The sequence below is a fragment of the Halichoerus grypus genome, chromosome 14 (assembly GCF_964656455.1).
Source record: "Halichoerus grypus chromosome 14, mHalGry1.hap1.1, whole genome shotgun sequence".
In the NCBI taxonomy this organism is placed as follows: domain Eukaryota; kingdom Metazoa; phylum Chordata; class Mammalia; order Carnivora; family Phocidae; genus Halichoerus; species Halichoerus grypus.
In genome coordinates this window covers 773,001-795,098 of record NC_135725.1, presented here as the reverse complement: position 1 = coordinate 795,098, position 22,098 = coordinate 773,001, and the positions used below count along the sequence as shown (strand labels likewise).

Genomic DNA, 22,098 nt, shown 5'->3' with positions numbered 1-22,098 from the left:
TGGAGAATTCAGCGTTCTTCACTCAGTAATAGACACAACTAGGATCAGAAGATCAGCAAAGATATAGAGGAACCAAACAACACCATCAACCAACTGGAACTAGTCAACATTTATGGGACAGTTCTCCCCAAAACAGATACACACATCTTTACAAGTGCACATGGAACATTCACAAAGATAAACCTTTCTCTGGGTCACAAAACAAGCCTTTAAACTTTTTTTTTTAAGATTTGAAATAACACAAAAGATGATCTCAGACCACAATGGAAATAAAGTAGAAATCAATAACAGAAAGATAGATGGAAAGTCTCCAACACTTGAAAATTAAACGACACAACCTCTAAATAATCCATGGGTCAAAGGAGAAATCTCAAGGGAAATTAGAAAACATCTTGAACTGAAAGAAAATGAAAATACATCTCAAAATCTGTTGGATGCTGGTAAAGCAGTGATCATGTGTGAATTTATAGCACTGAATGCTTATGTTTGAAAAGAAGAAATGTTGAAATCAGTTTCCCACCTTGAGAAACTAGGTAAAGAAGAACAAACCTGCACGAACTCTTTGTCACTAAGTTGCTTGGTCATTTCTCCCAAATAAGTAAGCTTTGACTCATGTACAGTATTATTTTGAGTTGCACACCAGAATTTGCTGAACAGATACTTATTAAAACTAGAGTTATTTGTACATGGAGTTTGCAAAATTAATTGGCTAGTTGATATGCTTCAAATATTGTTTTAATTTTTTAAAAGGTGTACTCTGAAAAAATTCTCCTTGGCCTTTTCACTTATAATTTTTCTCCTAACTTACTAAGAAATAAGTTTGTCAACTAGCAGATTTATTTTTCAAACTTCATTTACAAATAACCTCAGTTTTAACATCTCCCTGTATCCCCCTATTCACTAGCTTCCATCCCTCCACCAGGAAACACCCACTATTACTTTATTTTTCCAGAGATTGTCTTAGGGTATACACAAGTTGGTATGATTTACTCATTTCCCCCTTTCCTTTTTCACACAGATAATCATGTACCATACACACCACTGTGCTTTCCTTTTTTCACTGGGCAGGTATCTTGGGGAACTTTCAGTATCAGTAATCAGGGACCTTCTTTACTTTTTTTTGTTGCAGACAAACCCGTTTATGGATGTGTCATAATTAATTAATCCAGTCACTTCTTGGTGGACATTTAGGTTTTCAATCTGCTGCTTTTACAAAGAAACAAAAAATCCTGCAGTGAATTCTTGTAATGTGTTCTCACAGGTGCATTTGTCCGCTGTTGCAGTGACATCACTGATTAACATGCCATCCCTAACTCCTGGGTTCACAGCAAGTATTTCTTTCTTGCTTATAGGTTTGAAGATCACTTGTGGTTTGGTGGACATAGTCTGTGCTCAGCTGAGTAGCTCTCTTCAGGCTGCAAATCAGCTGTGATTGACACCAGGCTGCATAATGATTTCAAGTTGGCCTCAAACTATCTCATCCTCCTTGGACCAGGGGCTGCCCGAAGCACGGCAAACGGCAGGGGTGCAAACAAACCAAACCACTCAGGTGCTGAGAACATTCATGTCCTTTGCCCAGCTTTCTACTGGGTCTTAGTCTTCATTGATCTATAGGAACTCTTTAAATATTAAAGATATAACCCCTTAATTATAAAACAAGTCGCACATTTTCCAAGTTTGTAATTTGTCTTTTGAGTTTGTTTATGGGATGTTTACCAAGTAGTTTTCTGCTTTAATGTAGCCAAAGGTATCAAGCATTTCTGTTCCAAGTTTCCGGGCTTTGTGCCATCATCAGAAAAGTTGTGTCCACTCCAGGTCATAGCCCAGTAAGCTTTATGGTTTTTTTCATTTAAATCTTAGATTCATTTATAATGTATCCTCTATGTATGGCGTGATATATGGATTCACTCTTTTCTTCTTGAAAACAGATAATTTTCCCAGCAGCATATGGATTTGAAATGCAACCTTTATCGTATTGTAAATTCTGTATGTATCTGGGACTATTTTCTGACTTTTTATTCTGTGCCATGTGGCTGTCTATTCATAGATCACTTCCACACTGTTTTAAGTACTAAGCATCATGCTGCATTTTAATATCTGAGGTCCCCAGTTGCTGTTCTTTTTCAAAATGTCCTGGCTACTCTTGTTTCCCCTCTCCCACCCCCGATTTAGATTTTAAAATCATCTTTGCTGGTTTAAAATAATAATAACAACAACAACAACAGCACTTCCTAATGGCATGTTTATTAAAGCTGAGTTAATCTAAGAAATAACTCAGAGGGGCTTGGCATTTTTATTCTTTTGAGTCTTCCTGTCCAAGAACTTGGTAGTTTTCCATTTGTTCATATGTTGTTGGTTTTTTTTTCATGTCTACTTAAAAAATTTCATGTCCCCATGACCACATTCAGGTTCAAACACTGTTATGCACATGGTTAGTGTTTATTACAGCAAGAGGATACGGATTAGCATCAGCAAAGGGGCACAAAATAAGTCTTAGTAAATTTTTAAAGATTTAGATCATACAGGGGCGCCTGGGTGGCTCAGTCGGTTGAGTGTCTGCCTTTAGCTCAGGTCATGATCCCGGGGTCCTGGGATGGAGCCTCTTTGGGCTCCCTGCTCAGTGGGGAGCCTGCTTCTCCCTCTCCCACTGATGCTCCCCCTGCTTGTGCTCTCTCTCTCTGTCAAATAAATAATAAAATATTTTTAAAATATAAAAATAAAATAAAATCATACAAAGTATCTTTTTCATTCAAAATGGAATGAAACTCAATAACATAAACTGATTTTCACCACCATCTGGAAATTAACTCACTTTTTTTTTTTTTTTTTTGGATTTTATCTATTTATTTGACAGAGAGAGACACAGCGAGAGAGGGAACACAAGCAGGGGGAGTGGGAGAGGGAGAAGCAGGCCTTCTGCTGAGCAGGGAGCCCGATGCAGGGCTCGATCCCAGGACCCTGGGATCATGACCTGAGCTGAAGGCAGACGCTTAACGACTGAGCCACCCAGGCGCTCCTAAACAACTCACTTTTAAAGAACCAGTGACTCAAAGGGAAATCAGAAAATATCTTGAGACAGATGAAAACAGAAACGGCGTAGGGAGACCACGGGCACAGCCCCGTACGGCAACAAGGAGGTGTGCAGCTGTCCATGTACAGGTCAAAGAACAAGAATCCCAAAAATCAATAAACAAACTGCATGTCTTAAGGAACTGGAAAAGAAGAACCAACTGAACCCAAAGCTAGCAGAAGGAAGGAAATAATAAAGACAAGAATGGAGATAAACAAAATAGAGAATGGAAAAATAAAAAAGAAAAATCCGTGAAACCAAAAGCCGGCTCTTAAAGTTTGTTTTTGTTTTTGTTTTTTTTAAGATTTTATTTTTAAGGAATCTCTACGCCCGACATGGGGCTCGAACTCACGACCCTGAGATCAAGAGTCCCGTGCTCCAACTGAGCCAACCAGGGCCCCCACCCCCCACCCCCGGCTGGAAGGTTTGAAGATACAGTGACAGCTTCCTGCACAGGGACCGTTCCTGCTTCCAGCACCTGCACTTGGTCCTGGGACCCCCGCGTCGGGCAGGAAAGAAAGTCGCAGTGATGGGCAAGCGTTGCAGGGTGGCCCCAGCACCCCCCATGGCTCTATGCCAGGTCCCCCAGAGCAGCAGACCCTCCCTCAGCCCCCCATGCGTGTGAGCCAGCCCTCCACGCCTGCATGTCTCCCACGTGGGACAGGAGACGTTTCCACTGCCCACTTGGCTTCTCTGTCCAACAGCGGCTCTGAGCATGGAATGCCACCTGCTACGTCAACCCGAGGAGCTGTCTCTGCTGCACGTGGGCTGTCGAGGGCTCCTTGACCTGAAATGTGACCGGGCAGTCACCATGGCAGGTGCAGAGCCTTGTGAGCATCTACCATCAGGTGAGCAAACCCCAGTCCAGAGTCACTGTCTGTTCCTGTCAGGACCCATTTACTCCACCCCACCCCGGGGTTCCGGTGGTGGTCCCATGTACCCTACTTACCAGCTGCAGGTAGGACTCCGCCCCATAGCCGTATGCAGCCTGTCTCTCTCTCTGCCAGTGGGGGTCAGTTCTTACTGGCGTTCTGCACCTCAGGAGGTGCAAGAGGAACATGCAGATGGTCAGCACATCTCTGCATTCCTAAAGCTCATTTCAACAGACCCGAGTGAGCGCACCGGAACACGCGCTTGTTGGTTCTAATCACCTTTCAGTCCTGGGAATGGGTTCTTCAGATAGGCATTGACATGTCCTATTTTCATGCGGTTTCACAGGGCCATGCCCTACATGGACCTCTCTTTAATAGTCCAGGTTTCCATGGCCCATCTGCCTGACTACATGGCTGGACCATTGGCCACTGCCCATGAGTCAGTAAAAACCCACACAGAGGGACATTTATTGTTCATTGTTCAATTCTTCCACCGCAGCAAGGAAAACAGCATGCAATTCAGCACAGAGTTGATCTGTCCTTCCCCTAGAGTGTTTCCACCAGTTAACTGTAGTGAGCTGACCTTCCCACCAGGATGTTGGTGGGCAGCTGGACCTCAGAGCTGCCGTCTATAAATCAAACAGCTGTTTGTTGGTCAGTAGAGAGCTGCAGATCCAGCAGCTCCTGAGGTGGTTCCAAAGTCGGCCCTAGATGGAAAAAAAGGCCACCTGCAAATGACTACGAGCACCTCCTTGCACCCCAGCAGCATGCTCCGGTATAAACCATCCCGTATTATTATGGAACTCTCCTGGCTACTGCCTGCACTACTGAAGTGTGTCTCTGACACCCACCCAACATATTATGGGTATCCAGGTCTCAGGATTATTTTACATCTTCAGTCATTGGGGCAGTTTCTTTTTTTTTTTTTTTTTTTTTTTAAAGATTTTATTTATTTATTTGAGAGAGAGAGAATGAGAGACAGAGAGCACATGAGAGGGAGGAGGGTCAGAGGGAGAAGCAGACTCCCTGCCGAGCAGGGAGCCTGATGCGGGACTCGATCCCGGGACTCCAGGATCATGACCTGAGCCGAAGGCAGTCGCTTAACCAACTGAGCCACCCAGGCGTCCCAGTCATTGGGGCAGTTTCAATTAATGCCCAATGGCAAGCTAGTAACCCCATCTCAAACAGCGTTATCTTATCTCTGTATCGGGAAATTTTCTGGTCCAAAATCCCCGTGGCCACCACTGGGTGGCACTCATGTGCTCCCCCCATAGCTCCAGTCCAGGCTCATTTCCGAGAGCCATCCTCCTTTCCCATCGGCCACACAGTCCCGATCAATCATGCAGAGAACTTGTGTCATCACTCCAGCTTCCAGTATGTCATTAATTAAAGTGATAATCTCTTTTGTCCCCAGGTATGCAATACTGTTTCGAATTAACAACCTGCATGGGCTCAAGCAATTCCATGGATTCCATTAACATGTCCAGTTATTTGTCTTCTGTTTTTCAGTATTAGGTAGAAAAATGATTCCTAATCAGACATAATATCCATCAATTAACACATTTAGGTCAAGGAAATGTAACCACTTCACATAAAGTCCATTCACATGTTCCAATTTTCCTCCAGACTGTCACCTGAACCCCATCAACCTGTCAACCACTGCATCCTCATATCCTTCCAATCTAACCACAGCCCCATCAGGACCTCACCACCAGGTTCAGAGATCACAGTGCATTGGTGTCCCATATCAAGGTGTCCCAGAAAAGTTTATTCTCCAATACCTGGTTATTTTACCCACACATGTGCAGATGGCCTTGGGTCTCTGGCTGGGGATTGGGCCAAAAGACCCTGACTCTTTCAATAATACTGATCACAACTAATTTGCTGGACCATCACCCCCAATGATTCAAGCTCAGATTTCTCATCATCATCTGCCTTCTGGCTTTTCCAGTTCCTCCAAACTAGAGTAAATAGAGCAGACTTTTTCAGGGATTTTCACTGTGGGGGGACTGGCAGAGGCTCCCATTGGTCCACCCAACCTCCACTAATGCTGCATTAAGACATTTGTTTTGGGACGCCTGGGTGGCTTAGTTGGTTAAATGTCTGCCTTCAGCTTAGGTCATGATCCTGGGATCATGGGTGCCATGCGTCCTGGGATCGTGTCCCACATCGGGCTCCCTGCTCAGCGGGGAGTCTGCTTCTCCCTCTCCCTCTGCTGCTCCCCCTGCTTGTGCTCTCTCTCTCTCTCTGACAAATAAATAAAACCTTAAAAAAAAAAAAAAAAGATTTCCATGCTACTGCGGAAAGTCCCTTGACTATCCTCTTTGTCATTCCCCATACTCTTGTGGATTATTCTAATTGTCTTAGCATCTATAAGACCAAAAAAGGGGGTGGGTGCCTGGGTGGCTCAGTCATCAAGCGTCTGCCTTCGGCTCAGGTCATGATCCCAGGGTCCTGGGATCGAGCCCCACATCGGGCTCCCTGCTCAGCGGGAAGCCTGCTTCTTCCTCTCCCACTCCCCCTGCCTATGTTCCCTCTCTCACTGTTTCTCTCTGTCTAATAAATAATAAATTAAAAAAAAAAAGACCTAAAAGGGTAAGTTGATGACCCCGATCCACATAATGGGACAATTCCATCACATTATACTCCCTGGTTTCAGTAATTTCTTAATTTTGTCCCCCGGCCACCTGGACTACCTTCTTGGTAGACAGAAGTCTTAGAAGTGCTTGTTATCTATTGTTCCAACATAATTTTCCCTTTGGTAGCATTCTAGAAGCTAGCCGCCATAGCTCAGATCAGCTGAAATCCAAGACTGGCACAGCGTGAGGTCCCCCACTGAACACTCTCCTTCACTTTCTTTCTTCTTCTCCTTCCCCTCCTCCTCCTCCTTCTTTAGAGGAGTCTGTGTTGATATTGGCCAAATAGGCTACTTGAGAGGGATGAACCTCGAGGAGCGAGTGGCCCCAACGCCAGGCCTGCCGTGCTTCACAGGCTTGTAGGTGACAGAGAACTCACCCAAGCAGTGGCCAATCATCTCGGGATTGATGTCCACCTGGTCGAAGATCTTACCGTGATAGACACCCACCATGCTGACCACCATCTCTGGCAGGATGGTTATGTCCCGCAGGTGCATCTTAACCACCTCAGGCTTCTCCATGGGGGAGCCTGCTTCTTGGCCTTGGACAGGTGCCTCAGCAGTGAGTGCTGCTTCCCCTGTAAGCCCCAGCTCAGCCTCTGCCACTACCGAGCACTGTACAGTTGGATCAGCTGCTCAGGGGACATGTCCAGCAGCTGGCCAAGGTCCATGCCGTGGTAGGTGAACTTGTGAAAGATGCACTTCTTCTTCTGCTCACTTCTGCCATCTTGTCAGGCCTTTGGAAGGACCACCCACTCTCCATGCAGACAACCATAACCAAAGAGTTGTATATTCAGCTTGTTTCTTTTTGTTTGAATTCCCTTATATATCTAGGGAGGCAACTTCTCAGGAGGTGGGTCTATCAGTCCTAAATTCCATTGGTAACTTTTATGTCTAGTAATCGATCACAGCACAGCCACTGCTTCATACCTCAGGTGACTCAGTAGCTACCCGAATACCAAAGATGAAAGTCACTCTCCTTTTCCCAAAGAACACTTTCACCACATTTCAGTGAGTCAGGATCAGTACAGCAAACCCCACTTAGGACGCCAACTGTGTCAGGGATCCCCAAGGCCACCCTCAGTTCTGATGATTTGCTGAAAGGACTCACAGGACCCAGAAAAACTGTTACATCACAGTTACGAATTATTACAGCTAATGAATACAGATTAAAATCAGCAAAGAAGGGGCGCCTGGGTGGTTCAGTCGTTAAGCGTCTGCCTTCGGCTCAGATCACGATCCCAGGGTCCTGGGATCGAGCCCCGCATCGGGCTCCCTGCTCCGCGGGAAGCCTGCTTCTCCCTCTCCCACTCCCCCTGCTTGTGTTCCCTCTCTCACTGTCTCGCTCTCTGTCAAATAAATAAAATATTTTTTAAAAAATAGTACTAAAATCAGCAAAGAAAATAAATACATAGGGGGAGTCCAGGAAAAATCAGATGCAAGCTTCCAGTTGTTCTCTCTCAGAGAAGTCACAGGGACAGCACTTAATTCTCCCTGTAATGATAAATAACAACATATGCGAAGTGTTGCCAATCAGGGAAACTCACTTGAGCCTTGGTGCCCAGGAATTTGATTGCAGGTCTGTCATGTAGGCATGGAGCACCTTAGCTACCCGTCTTCAGCCCCTCCAGAGATAAGATTGACACAGCATGGCCCAGAGCCCCAGGCAAAGAAAAACAGGCAGTCACCATAAATCACACTGTTAGCATAAACTATCTAGCACAGCCCAAGACCCCAGGTAAATAGATATCCTTATCGGACCAGATATTCCCAAGGCTTAGAGGTTATCTGCCAAGAGCCAGTCAAGGGCCATTGTTTTCTCTGAAATGTGCTGGGTTTGAACACCCCAAGCCTACTGATCCTAATCCTTCACTACACCGTCTTGCACATTTTGTTACGTTTCCTATTAGGTATTATATTCTTATTCACTCTTGTAAATGGAATGTTTCATGTATGAAATATGTTATCTATATTATGAAAGCTATTGGTGCCTACATGTTAATGTTGTACCACGTGACCTTCCTGAATTCCCCCGCTGATTATTAGATTTGGTTCTCATGGGTTTTCCAGATACACATTCCCATCACCTGCAAATCATAGGTCCAGTTTTCTGATTGCTGCTATAACAGTCTCACTAAACAGTCCAGCAGGTGTATTTCCTGACTTTTATCAGAATATAACTTTACAATCATTTTATTATATCAGTTTTTAAAACAGCAGGTAGTGCTTTCATCCATTAGAAACACAGGCTTTAAGACCAACACAGTTCATGAGCATTTACTACCTTTAGTTCATGTTTGAACAGCCCTTTTTCTGCTTTTGAGACCAGCCAGAGTCTGTGTATTTCAGGTAAGGTGGATGAAAATAAACCTTTAGGAAGGTTACCTTGAAAATAATAAGATCTAAACTCATGGAAGAACATCTTAAATACACAGACTGCTTGAATATGCCATCTGCATCCTGGTCTCCTTCCCCAGCGTCCAGGCTCACCCTGTTCCTGGGAACCAGACTACAGCCTTAGCTGACTTCTATTTCTCGGGGCCTTTACATCTGAATAACACCCCTTTAAGCAGTGCCTACATGCACTGCCAGTCTCATTCTAAAACACATCTGATTGTACTTCAAGGGTTTCTATTTCCTATGTGAAGTTTAAATCTTAGCACGGTGCAGAACGTTTACAACCTGTTCTCGCTTCTATCTACTCAGTACCTATTCTCACCATACAGACCTACTCGCCGTTCCCCAAACATTTCATGCATGTTGCTATGGACTGGATTGTGCCCGCATATTCGTATATTGATGCCCTAACCCCCAGTGTGATGGTATTTGGAGATGAGGCCATTTGGGAGATATTTGGGCTTAGATGAGGTTGTGAGTATGACTCATGATGGGATGAGCCTTTGGGAGAAGATACACCAGAGAGCTCTCTCTGTCTCTGTCTTCTGTTGCGTGAGGACACAGTGGTCTTCTACAAGTGAAGAGAGTTCTCAGCAGATACCAGCCATGCTGGCGTCTAGGTCTTGGAACTCCTAGCCTTCAGAACTCTGAGGAAATAAACTTCTGTTGTGGAAGCCACCTGATCTATGGAATTTTGTTATGGCAGCTAACAATCCTTTACCAATTCAAATGCTGTGTTGAGGGGAGGTTTTCCAACTGCACCAATGGGGTGTTCTACAATTGAACTCAATTCTGACACCGTCTACCCAGAGACAGCCCCAGACCCCACAGGTTAAGGGCTCAGTCCCATAAAACTGCCCCGCCTTCAGCTGTCAATCACAACTGTGCCTCAGACCAACTGGCTGTAAATCAGAGCTTCCCACGTCCCCGTCCCGGGGCTGACTACTTTGCTAGAGCAGCTCACAGAACTCGGGAAACCCATTTACTCACTAGATTACTAGTTTGTTACAAAGGATCTTAAAGGATAGAAATCAACAGCCAGATGAAGACATAAGTAGTAGGAAGTAAGGAGCTTCTGTCCTCACGGAGTCTACAGCTGGGCACAGGGGCACATAGGCATTCTGCTTCACCAACATTGGAAGCTCTCTAACTCCCCTCCTTTGGGGGTTTTTATGGAGGCTTCATCAGCTAAGCATAATTGATAAGTGCATTGACCATTGGTGATAGATTCAACCTCCAATCCCTCTCCCGTCCCCAGAAATTAAGGGGCGGAACGGAAAGTTCCAAAGCTCTAGTCACATGGTCGGTTCTCATCAGCCCCATCCTCATGTGCCTCCTGAAAGTCATCTCATTAACAGAAACCCACGTGGGGTGGAAAGGGGCTCGTTATGAAGAACAAGACAATTTCACCTTTATGGCTGTGACGTGACTTTGGAACTGAGGACAAGAGACCAAACATTATAACACAGACACTCTCATTGCTCTTACCGGCCAGGAAATCCCAAGGTTTGGGAGCTGTGGTCTAGGAACTGTGGATAAAGACCAAGTATATGTTTCTTACAAATCACAGTATCACACAGCGGGCAGACAAAGTCACGTGTTTATACGCCCAGGTGGGAGCTTTGCTTTTCCTTCTGCTCCTCTCGAATGGCTGCTCTGCCTGGAGACTCCTATTCATTTCAAGACCCAGGCCAGGTGTTACCTCCGCTAGCAGCTTTCCAGACTTCCTTCGTCCTGCCCCACGTTTGGGGCTCGCTACCTCATCCCGGTCCCACTGCAAAGTGAAAGGCACGACTCATCGGCAAGCGGCAACAAAGATGTGGAGGCATAATACCGACCGTTTTCCTTTCTTCCCCGTTCCCTTCTGTTTGTATTTGCTATTTAATGTCACCGTAAACACAGAAACTTTAAAATTACAGTGTGAGTGTTACTGTTCATCTTTAATTGTGCGATACCAGTTTGCAATGCAAATATAAGAGCACTCCTTGCCTAAGTGCAATCGCTGAAACGGCGCGGCCCATTGCTCATACTTGCACAATACTCCTTACCAGACAGTGCACACGTCATTCCTGACGCTCACGCCTTCTGCCCGTACCGGCCTCACCTGCTGTGAGTGAGGAAAAGCGTCTGCGGGGCGCCCCTCTTCCGACCCTCGAAGCCACCCTTTCCAGAGAAGCGTGGTCCACGCGGGGGCTACACAGGTCGAACAGATCACGGTAGGGCTCCGGGTCGTCGGTTTTCTAGAAGGCTTGTCCTCTCTGTGTTTGAAGCAAGTTCCGGTTAGCGTGGAAAGCGGCCCTGGGTCGTCCCTCCAAGCCCAGGTTGTGATTTCCAGGGTGGTCACTGCATGCTTACCTAGGACTCACTGCGCATGGCTTCACTGAGGGTGAGCCTGAGCCCTGTCCACGTAGGTCTGCCTGGTGCTGGTGTCCCTGCCCGGGCTGCTCTGTGGGCCTGGCCCTGCCTTTCCCTTCACACACCAGGCACCGTGCTAGGTGCGGGCATGCGGCCGCGGGCAAGACGACCCCGGCCCTGCTCTCGTGGGGCTTGTGCTCTACAGGGGCTCGCTGGAGTCGCTGGGAAAGAGAAGAAAACAGATACACAAGAAAGCAGGTATGTGTGGTGCCACCACTCCACAAAGCATGCAGGGAGGGCTCCCATGCAGGGGCAGAGAGGGCTGCAGGGGCAGAGGGGGCTCCCATGCAGGTGGGACAGGAGGGCAGTCCCTGAGCAAGGGGCGGCTGAGGTGAGCCCTGCAGAAGGGGTGTGGGCCGCGGCCAGGCAGGGCCTCTGCTCAGGGACAGGGCCTGGAGCCCCCTCTCAGGCGGGGGGGTGCTGAGGGCTTTGAGGCAGGGATCTGGCAGCTGCCGGTGAAGCATGGAGGGGCAGAGCAGAAGCCCCCTGTGGTGGGCTGGCTGGGGAGGGAGCAGAAAAGAGGGGGTGGGGAGGGAGGCCTGTGCCAGCACCCTTGGGCTCCGTAAATATTCGGAAAGCATTGCGATACGGTCAGAGCTGTCAATCAGTTCTCTCCGGGACCCTTTCTCTCACAGGTGGACAGATAGTTTATATACAGGCATCTCTGCTTTTTAAAGGTTTGCAAGAGGGGGCACCTGGTGGCTCAGTCAGTGGAGCACCTGCTAAGCATTTGCCTTTGGCTCAGGTCATGATCCTGATGTGGTTTTGGAATACAGGTGAGGTTTGGTCGGCTGAGATCCAGAGCCAACGACCAAGAAAGAATTCTTGAGACGTCTTTGGTGCAAAATGGTGGTTTATTAAAGCACAGGGACAGGACCTGTGGGCAGAAAGAGCTGCTGCCGCCGGGTTGTGAGGAGTGGCTGATTATATACTATGGGGTTGGGTGTAGTTAGCAAAAAGGGAGGTTTCCAAAGAACTTTCCTATGCTAAAGAGGAGCTATGAGATACCAGAGACCTTGCCATTGTCAGGTTGAGGTTGTTTACCCCTCTAGTAAGGCGTTGACATTAAGATAGTCTGGAACTTCCTGGAGGAATATCACACAGACCCACCCAGGAGTGGGGTGGGGCGGGTGCAGGGTGTCAGCTTGGGCTTTGTCCTCAGCTAGCCCTCTGCTCCCTCATCAATCGCAGGGGCTTGTCGGGCTTCCTGCTCCGCGGCGGGGAGCCTGCTTCTCCCTCTCCCTCTGCCCCTCCCCCTGCTTGTGCTCTCTCACTCTCTCTCTGTCAAATAAATAAATAAATCTTAAAAAAAATAAACAAAAGTTTGTAATATGCCAGTTTGCTTTTACCAAAGGTTACACTAGTACCTGTTTTCACTAAACAAAAGAAATCTGAAGAGAATTGTCACTTTTACGAAAAAAGTGAAAAGGCAAAAATAGCGATCGATGTTTGCTGTGGAGGGAGCGCGCCCCGCGAGTGGCCCCACCAGCCCCTTCCCGGGGACCACACTCGGCGGGTCAGCGTCCAGCCGCCAGAGCCCCGAACGCTGTCTCCATTTAGCAAGATGTGTCCTAAAGCATCCGAAAAAGCCTTAGACGGGTTCATTTTTTGGTCTGGGACATTTTCAGAAGTTTCGTGGGAACCCTCTGCTTCCGGAGGGCGGACACCTGCACTCCTGCTCTGCGTCCTCCCTCCGGAACCGGGGCGACAAAGCGCAGCCCTGCCGGCCGGCCTCCGCCTGTTCGGTTACCGCCTGCGTGCTGAAGTGGTTCTGACGTCGAGAAATGACTGAAAAAGACTGAAAGAAGAATATCACGCAGCCCACGGGAAGTCTAGGAAATGCAGACGCCAGCGTGTGTGGACACGTCCTGGAGCGTGGCCCCAGCAGCCGTGAGCGCGACACGCCCCGCACACAAGGCCCACGTGAGCAGTTGCGATCGAGGCCGTGGGTCGTCGAAGCCTAATGTTTGCGACTTGGTCCTTCACGGAGAGTTCGTCCGCGCTGCTCTCAAATACTCGGAAGGCACAGCTTTCTTTCTCACCCCACGACGGCCACGGACGAACACGGGTGAGAGCACAGCGTGAGCGAAGGCATTGCTGAAGGAACCGCAGGTCCCGCTGGGGTCCCGGGTGCTGCCTCGTCACCAAGCCAGGGCTTCATCTCCGCCCTGATTGCAGTGCCAACCGCCCCAGGAGTGCAGTCCGTCTGGAACTCCCTGGTCAGCACGGTGAGGTAATCTACCTAATGAGACCCTTTCCCCCAGAGGGAAGTGATCTTGCCTGAAATGATCTCTTTTACTCGTTTGTTTATGACTTCCTGCCCTGCCTTCAAAAACATTTCCTTTTCTGTACCCCCTGGAGCTTCCCAATTCCCGAATTGTTGAATGCAGTCAGTTAGATCCTCAACTTCCCTCAATTGAATTTTGTGTTTTAACAGGATGAAGACAGGTGTCAGGTCAGGCTTACTCGGGGCGAGAGGCCCCTTGTGCGTGAGTGGCCAGTGTTGTCGGGAAGGGCAGGGGAAGGGGAGGGTGTGGGGCCATCTGCAATCCGAGCGGGGGGACTTCAGAGGCTTTGAGGTGGCTGTGTCCCTCCAGCGAGACGTGAGTTCCTGAAGGGACGGAGGAGAGCTGTGTCCCAAAGCAGAACAGGCAGCTGGCCGGACGAGGGGAAACACAAACCTGACTGCTTCCCGCGGGGCTTCAGCTGGGGACAAGGATGGCAGAGAGAAGAAGTGACTCCGGGTCGGACACATGGCGGCGAGACGGCAGCCGGGCACACAGCCACAACCCACAATCCACAAGAGGAAGACGCTAGGCAGAGCGAGGACGGGAGCCCACATCAAATGCTCGGCGCGTCCGCTCAGAAAGGATCGCAGCACCTTGAGGGCAGGAACGCAGGGCACTGAGTACCTTCTGTCAGGAGGTGGGAGAGAAGAAGCCACGGGAGGGAGGAGGAGAGGAGCCAGAGGACCCGGATAGTGTCACACCACAGAGACCGAGAGAAGAGGAGCACCCCCGGGGAGACGTGGGGCGGACCCCGTTGCACGAGGGCCAACACCAGCGTGAGCACACATGGAGAAAAGGCTAAACGTTCATTTATTAACACAAGAGTTAAAATTTTAGTCTGACATCTCCCAGCAGAGGAGAAAAACAAAGCAGAGGTTAGGGTTTTGGAATTTTGTTACTAAATAAATAAATAAATAAATAAATAAATATAGTCACACTATAACAAATTTTAGACTTTCATAAGAAAATGTTGGACAGATATGAAGCTCGGATTGAATATTACATAATTAAGAATCCAATTTCACTAGACCTGAAAGGAATAAATGAGACATATGCCAAATTTTTTTCTCTTAACTTTTCAAACTGAACAGGGTCATCTTATATCATAGTCCACATTGAGCTGAAGAATTTAGGCTGAAAAGTTGGAGAAGAAAGTAGGAGGTGACGGGGGTCAGACCGGGGTCAAAGGGCGAGCTGGATGCCGGAGTGATGAGCAGGAGGGTTTGCATGACGCCTGCGCGGCCGTCAACACGCATCTCTGCATTTGGACTGCACTCGACACAGGAAATGAATGAGCTATTGCTCTTCCTTCGCTGGATTTACTGCCTCCCATGCTGTATTTCTAATACAGGACGTGTTTTCTCAGTGACTCTGAGAAAGAACTTAATACACAGATTTAATTTATAACCATTCAACCTAGCTTTTTGAAGATTCCATAAGACCACATGCTACCGGTTGGACCTAAGGGGAAAAATAAACCAGGTCCAGTATAAAACTTGAACTGCAAATGACTCTAACTCTTAGCAAAGTATGAGAAAAACCCTACTTCATTGCTAGTTAGGGGAACCTAACCTCCTCAAGTTCTCATGTCTGAATCAGGGGAGGCGGCAGCCCGGACGGGGACTGTCCTCCAGGTCTCACCTACAACACCCGGCCGTTCAGATGGTACCAACAGGACTAGTCAAGCTACCAACGTAGAGATTGTTTTTCCAGTAAGTTCTGTCAACAGCTCTTATTGAGCAAATTATCCAGCATCTGAACTGAATTTTGTTGGGCCCCTGGGGTTCGTTATCATTGCTATCAATATTCTTTTTTTTTTTTAAGATTTTATTTATTTATTTGACAGAGAGAGACACAGCGAGAGAGGGAACACAAGCAGGGGGAGTGGGAGAGGGAGAAGCAGGCTTCCCGCCGAGCAGGGAGCCCGATGCGGGACTCGATCCCAGGACCATGGGATCATGACCTGAGCCGAAGGCAGACGCTTAACCAACTGAGCCACCCAGGCGCCCCGCTATCAATATTCTTGAGTGTTCCTTCCCAATTAAAAGTTTCATACTTCTCTCTGCTTTCCAAAATCTAGACAGAAGATAACTGGGAAAATGTAGAAAACTAGGTAATTGGGGGACAGAGAGAGCGAGCTCAAACACTATCTGCCCCCCTAAAATGGTCCGGCAGAGACTGCTCATTTGATTTATTTTTGTTTCCTTATTATGTCTGTAGTCTTCAAAAATGAATCATACTCCAGCTGCACTTATTAAAACCGTCACAAAAACACTGCATTTTATTTTAGCTTAAGAGTAAATGTGTAGTTTGGGGCTTTAAAGTAATACAGAACGGAGTCTTGCTTTGTGATGCTCTTCAAAGCCAAGCGTGATGCTCCTGCGCCGCATGAGGCCGGCCATTAGCGCATCATGTGGAACAAGTTCAGTTATGGGCACGTCAGGAAGGAAGGCAGCGAACAGTGTGCATCCCAGAAAGAAGGTGCACACTACTGCAGAATTCATCTAGAATTCTTTTATGGAGGTTCGACATTAAAAATGGGATATATTAACCTGTAGAAAGATGATTGTTCAACCTAAAAATACTCACAATTTATTTCCTATACTAGGGTCTGCCAAAACCTAATTGCACACGCCTCTTGCTCATTTTAGGCATTTAAACAAAAGTACTAAAGCTGTCAGATTTTAAAAGCCATGCCTAATTTTAAAACTGTGCTTAGAACCTAGATCTCTCGGGGCGCCTGGGTGACTCAGTCGTTAAGCGTCTGCCTTCAGCTCAGGTCATGATCCCAGGGTCCTGGAATCGAGCCGCGCATCGGGCTCCCTGCTCGGCGGGAAGCCTGCTTCTCCCTCTCCCGCTCCCCCTGCTTGTGTTCCCTCTCTCACTGTGTCTCTCTCTGTCAAATAAATAAATAAAATCTTAAAAAAAAAAAAAAGAACCTAGATCTCTCTATATAAATACTTTTATTTTTATTTTATTTTATTTTATTTTATTTTTTAAAAGATTTTATTTATTTATTTGACACAGAGAGAGACAGCAAGAGAGGGAACACAAGCAGGGGGAGCGGGAGAGGGAGAAGCAGACTCCCTGCTGAGCAGGGAGCCCTATGTGGGGCTCGATCCCCGGACTCCAGGATCACGACCTGAGCCGAAGGCAGTCGCTTAACCAACTGAGCCACCCAGGCGCCCCAATACTTTTATTTTTTTTAAAGATTTTATTTCTTTATTTGAGAGAGAGAGTGAGTGAGAGAGAGAGTGAACGAGAGAGAGAGAGCGCACAAGCAGGGGGCAGAGGGAGAGGGAGAAGCAGACTCCCCGCTGAGCAGGGAGCCCGATGCGGGACTTGAACCCAGGACCCCGGGATCATGACCTGAGCCCAAGGCAGATGCTTAACCCACTGAGCCACCCAGGTGCCCCTATATATAGATACTTTGAAAAGTAGAAATATGAAACAGTTTTAAAAAGTCATGTAGAAATTAAAGTTAAATTAAAATTCAGTGTGTAAAGAATGATTTCTGCTTCCAAGATGGAGTAACACAAGAACAGACAAACTGTGAAACAGTTGTTTCTGACACCAGTTCTCGGGTGAAAATCAGCGACTGCAGCGCACTGGGGAGACACCCAGCGTGCCCCCTGGGAGGCAGGTGGTCCACCTGGGTGGGGGCAGCCACTCCCCGGGGGCTCACAGGGTAGAGGGCAGGGAGGGGGAGAGTTCTGAGGATGGAGGGTCACCTGGAGCGCTGAGCTCCGGGTGGTGTGTGAGCAGAGGAGCTGCCGCACGGGAGCCGGGGACCATCACTGAGGTGTGCGGGGCTGGGAGCAGTCCCGCTCCACCAGGCAAAGGAGAAGACATGCTTCTCCCTCGCCGGGCAGGGTGCTGGGAAGGGCATTCCTCGGTGGTGCGGTAGAAGCAGCCCGGGAATAGAGGTGCTCTGGCCCCACAGAGCACTGCTTCAGGGCAAGCCTGGGAAGTTCAGACTGCATAAGTGACTCAACGGCATCCCCGAAGAAGCCTCACTCATGTTCGCGGGAATCCAAGAACAGCCCTCACCCAACAAGGTGAGCCTTACAGTGTCTGGCATGCAGAGAGGCAGGGAAATATGACCCACCATGAGAAAAAAAGTCAGTTAATAAAAAATGTAAAAATTAAAAATAGTAATGACACAGATATCAGAACTAGCAGATAGGAACATTGAATGAATGATCATAACTGTATTCCTTATGTTCAAGAAGGAGCAAGCATGCGAGGAGGGAGAGGGGAACTATAATCAAGACCCAAATCAAACTATTCAAGATGAAAGCACAATGCTTGGGATAAAAAATACACTGGAGGGGGGCCTGGGTAGCTCAGTCGTTAGGCGTCTGCCTTCGCCTCAGGTCATGGTCCCGGGGTCCTGGGATCGAGCCCCGCATCGGGCTCCCTGCTCCGCGGGAAGCCTGCTTCTCCCTCTCCCACTCCCCCTGCTTGTGTTCCCTCTCTAGCTGTCTCTCTCTGTCAAATAAATAAATAAAATCTTTAAAAAAAATACACTGGATGGGATTAATACGAGATTGGACAATACAGAAGAAAAGATGGGTGAACTTGAAGAAACAGAAGTAGAAACTCTCCAAAGTGAAACATGAAGTAGAAGGACTGAGAACCATCAGTGTGGCATGAGAGCCGTGGGGCAGACTTAGTCAGAGTAGAGCATATCCCGTTGGCGTCCCTGAGCGAGAACAGAGAAGAGGGGAGCATTATGGAAAAAATAACACACCAAATTTTCCAAATCTGATAAAAACTCTAAGCCAGTAGTTTCAACTGGGGATGATTTTGCCCTTGAGAACATTTGGCATGTCTGGGGCAACTAGAAAATAGCATTGGCACCTGCGTTGGCGGGGTGGGCAGGGGGGCTGCAGCTTGCCCTGCAAGGTGTAGACATCCCCAGGCTCCACAATGTCCAGACTGGACCCAGAGGTCTGAGAAGCTCAATCAGCCCCAAGCAGGGGGAAAAAAGAGAGAGAGAGAGAGAAGAGCCCAAGGCATGTCATAATCAGATTGCTCAAATTAGTGACAAAGAGAAATCTTAAAAGCTGTCGGTAGGAAAAATGCGTTATGTACACAAGGATGCAGATAAGAATGACAGAGTACTTCTCCCAGAAACGATGCAAGCCAGACAAGCAGTGCAGCAATCCTCAAAGCCCTGCAGAAGTTTGGGGCTGTCAACCTGCATTTCTACACCAGCAAAAGTATTTTGAAGACGAAGTCAAACCAAACCCTTTTTTGGACATAGTAAAACTGAAAGAATTCATCCCCAGCAGACCTGTGGCACAGGATGTATGGTTTAAAGTTGGTCAGGCACATTTCTGCAAAGAACGCATACAAATGGCCAAAAGACACATGGAAAAGTGCTCAACATCACTCGGCATCAGGGAAATCCAAATCAAAACCTCAGTGAGATACCACCTCACACCGGTCAGAATGGCCAAGTCAGGAAATGAAAGATGTTGGCGAGGATGCAGAGAAAGGGGAACTCCTACACTGTTGGTGGGAATGCAAGCTGGTGCCGCCACTCTGGAAAACTGTGCAGAGGTTCCTCAAAACGTTGAAAACAGAGCTACCCTACGATCCAGCAATTGCACTACTGGGTATTTACCCCAAAGATACAAATGCAGTGATCTGAAGGGACACCTGCACCCAATGTTTATAGCAGCAGTGTCCACAATAGCCAAACTGTGGAAAGAGCACAGGTGTCCAACGACAGATGAATGGATAAAGAAGATGTGGTGTATATACACAATGGAATATTATGCAGCCATCAAAAAAACTAAATCTTGCCATTTGCAACGATGTGGATGGAACTAGAGGGTATTATGCTAAGCGAAATAAGTCAATCACAGATAAAGACAAGTATCATATGATCTCACTGATATGAGGAATTTGAGAAACAAGACAGAGGATCATAGGGGAAGGGAGGGAAAAAAATGAACCAAGATGAAACCAGAGAGGGAGACAAACCATAAGAGACTCTTAATCTCAGGAAACAAACTGAGGGTTGCTGGAGTGGTGGGGGGTGGGAGGCATGGGGAGGCTGGGTGATAGACACTGGGGAGGGTATGTGCTATGGTGAGCGCTGTGAATCATAGACCTGTACCCCTGAAACAAATAATACATTATATGTTAATATAAATAAATAAATAAATAAATAAATAAATAAATAAATAAAGTTGGTCAGGCAGAAGGAAGCCACACAGGATTGAAGTTTACAAGGAGAGAGAGACAAATTGTGATAGTAATCAGGAGTTTCAGCATTCCTGTCCAAACAACCGAGAGAACAGGACAAATCAGGATCAGGGAGGGCACAGAAGACGTGACCAATATTACTGACCCACTCACCCAGGGGATGTTTGTAAGCACTTCCCCAGCAGTGGCAGAACTTCTCAGGCGCACATGGAACTTTTACCAAGAGAGACCATATTCTGGGCTATAAAACAAGTCTCAATACATGTAAAATAACTTAAATCATGTGAAGTGTGTTCTCTGATCACAGTAGAACTGCATTAGAGATAAATATTAGAAAGATATCTGGAAAATCACCAAATACTTAGAAACTAAATAACGCACTTCTAAAAACAACCTGTGGGTCAAGGAAGAAATGATAAAGGAAAGTATAAAATATTGTGTCTTCCCCTACTTGTCTTCCCCTACTCTCTCTCTTTCTCTCTCATAAATAAAATCTTAAAAAAAGAATCCCAACAGGGTTTTTTGTAGAAATTAAGATGATTCTAAAGTTCAAGAAAATACAAAGGACCTAGAATAACCAAAACAACTTTGAAAACTAATAACAGAAAGGGAAGAGTTTGGCTCAGGTCATGATCCCAGGGTCCTGAAATCGAGACCAACATTGAGCTCCTTGCTCAGCAGGGAGCCTGCTTCTCCCTCTGCCTGCCCCTCCCCCTGCTTGTGCGCTCTCTCTTGCTCTCTCTAACAAACAAATAAATAAAATCCTTAAAAAAAATAAGTGACAGTGGGGTGATGATAAGTGGGAGGGCAGACTCCCCTCCTCACCTCACCAACCCATGACTGTAACATTCTAAGCCTGTACCTCAGTTTCCTCATCTGAAAAATGGGGATAATAGGTAGCCCATAGGCTTTTGTAAGGATTAAATAAGATAAATGCTCGTAGTTTAAAGATAACCTAGAACAGAGTAGATGCCCAACAAATGATAGCTAATTATTATGAAAACAGTAATAGTACAAAGGCGTCGGCGTGTGGCCCATCACATGCAGTCAGGGCGTGGGGGAGTTAGGAGCCCATTGTTAAACTTGCAGGAACACTGCAGCCTGTTGTCACACTTAGCCTCCATTAAATGTTCAATTATATCCAATTACAACCTAATAGATTATATTAAATGCACAAGACTCATCACTTTCTAATTACTTTGTATATTAAGATTCTGTGATTTGCACTCTAAATACGACCCCCGCAGCCAGTTTCAGGCTACTGATGGCAACTATACTAATGAGCCTCGGGAAGAGATGAGCAGCAGCAACCGTTAACGCAGCTTCCCCACACAATAAATACACACAAATAACCTCGAGAGCACAGTAATGCTAAAAAGTAGCGAAGTAATTAGTAGTATTTAGAGTGCAAAAATCACAAAATCCTACAAACCAGGGCTTTCCTTTCTAACAGGAGAGCACGTTGGTAAATATCTACCAGCATACCACCTGATAATCTAAATTTTTTAATTTTTAAAAAACTTTTTGAGATAAAATTAATATAAAAAATTTGTACATATTTAATATGTACATTTTGATGAGTTTGGACATAGGCACACACCTGGGATATGATCACTGCAAACAAGGTAATAAACACATCCATCACCTCCAAAAGATTTCTTGTCCTCTTGCTTTTTGGGGGGAATTAGTATTTTTTTTTACTTTTTAAAATTTAAATTCAATTAATTAACGTATATTATTAGTTTCAGAGGTAGAGTTCAGTGATTCATCAGTCTTATATAATACCCAGTGTTCATTACACCACGTACCCTCCTTAATGTCCATCACCCGGTTACCCCATCCCGCACCTCTTTCCCCTCCAGCAATCCTCAGTTTGTTTCCTATGAGTAAGAGATTCTTGTGGTTTGTTCCCTCTCTGGTTCCGTCTTGTTTTATTTTTCCCTCCCTTCCCCTATGATCCTGTTTTCTTTCTCAAATTCCTCATATCAATGAGATCATATAATTGGCTTCTCTCATATTGACTTATTTCACTTAGCATAATACCCCCTAGTTCCATCCACATCATTGCAAATGGCAAGATTTAGTTTTTTTGATGGCTGCTTGATATTCCATTGTGTATATATATATCACTCTTCTTTATCCATTCATCTGTCATTGGACACCTGTGCTCTTTCCACAGTTTGGCTATTGTGGACACTGGTG

The 22,098-nt window shown here is 46.6% G+C and overlaps 1 long non-coding RNA gene and 1 pseudogene across 2 annotated transcripts; both read right to left on the bottom strand.

Annotated features, from left to right (window-relative positions):
* Positions 1-2,851: 2,851 nt before the first annotated feature.
* LOC118539552 (uncharacterized) lies at positions 2,852-14,265 on the bottom strand. 2 transcript variants are annotated; one of them, XR_013443983.1, is made up of 7 exons: positions 14,071-14,265; positions 11,330-11,550; positions 11,079-11,232; positions 10,463-10,748; positions 8,125-8,202; positions 4,020-4,649; positions 2,852-3,857 (listed from the first exon to the last, which is right to left on the bottom strand). It is a non-coding gene; the product is annotated as an uncharacterized LOC118539552 (long non-coding RNA). The 2 variants fall into 2 exon arrangements; XR_013443982.1 differs by having other exon boundaries at positions 2,852-4,649.
* LOC144380045 (small ribosomal subunit protein uS19 pseudogene) lies at positions 5,104-7,505 on the bottom strand (annotated as a pseudogene).
* Positions 14,266-22,098: the final 7,833 nt, after the last annotated feature.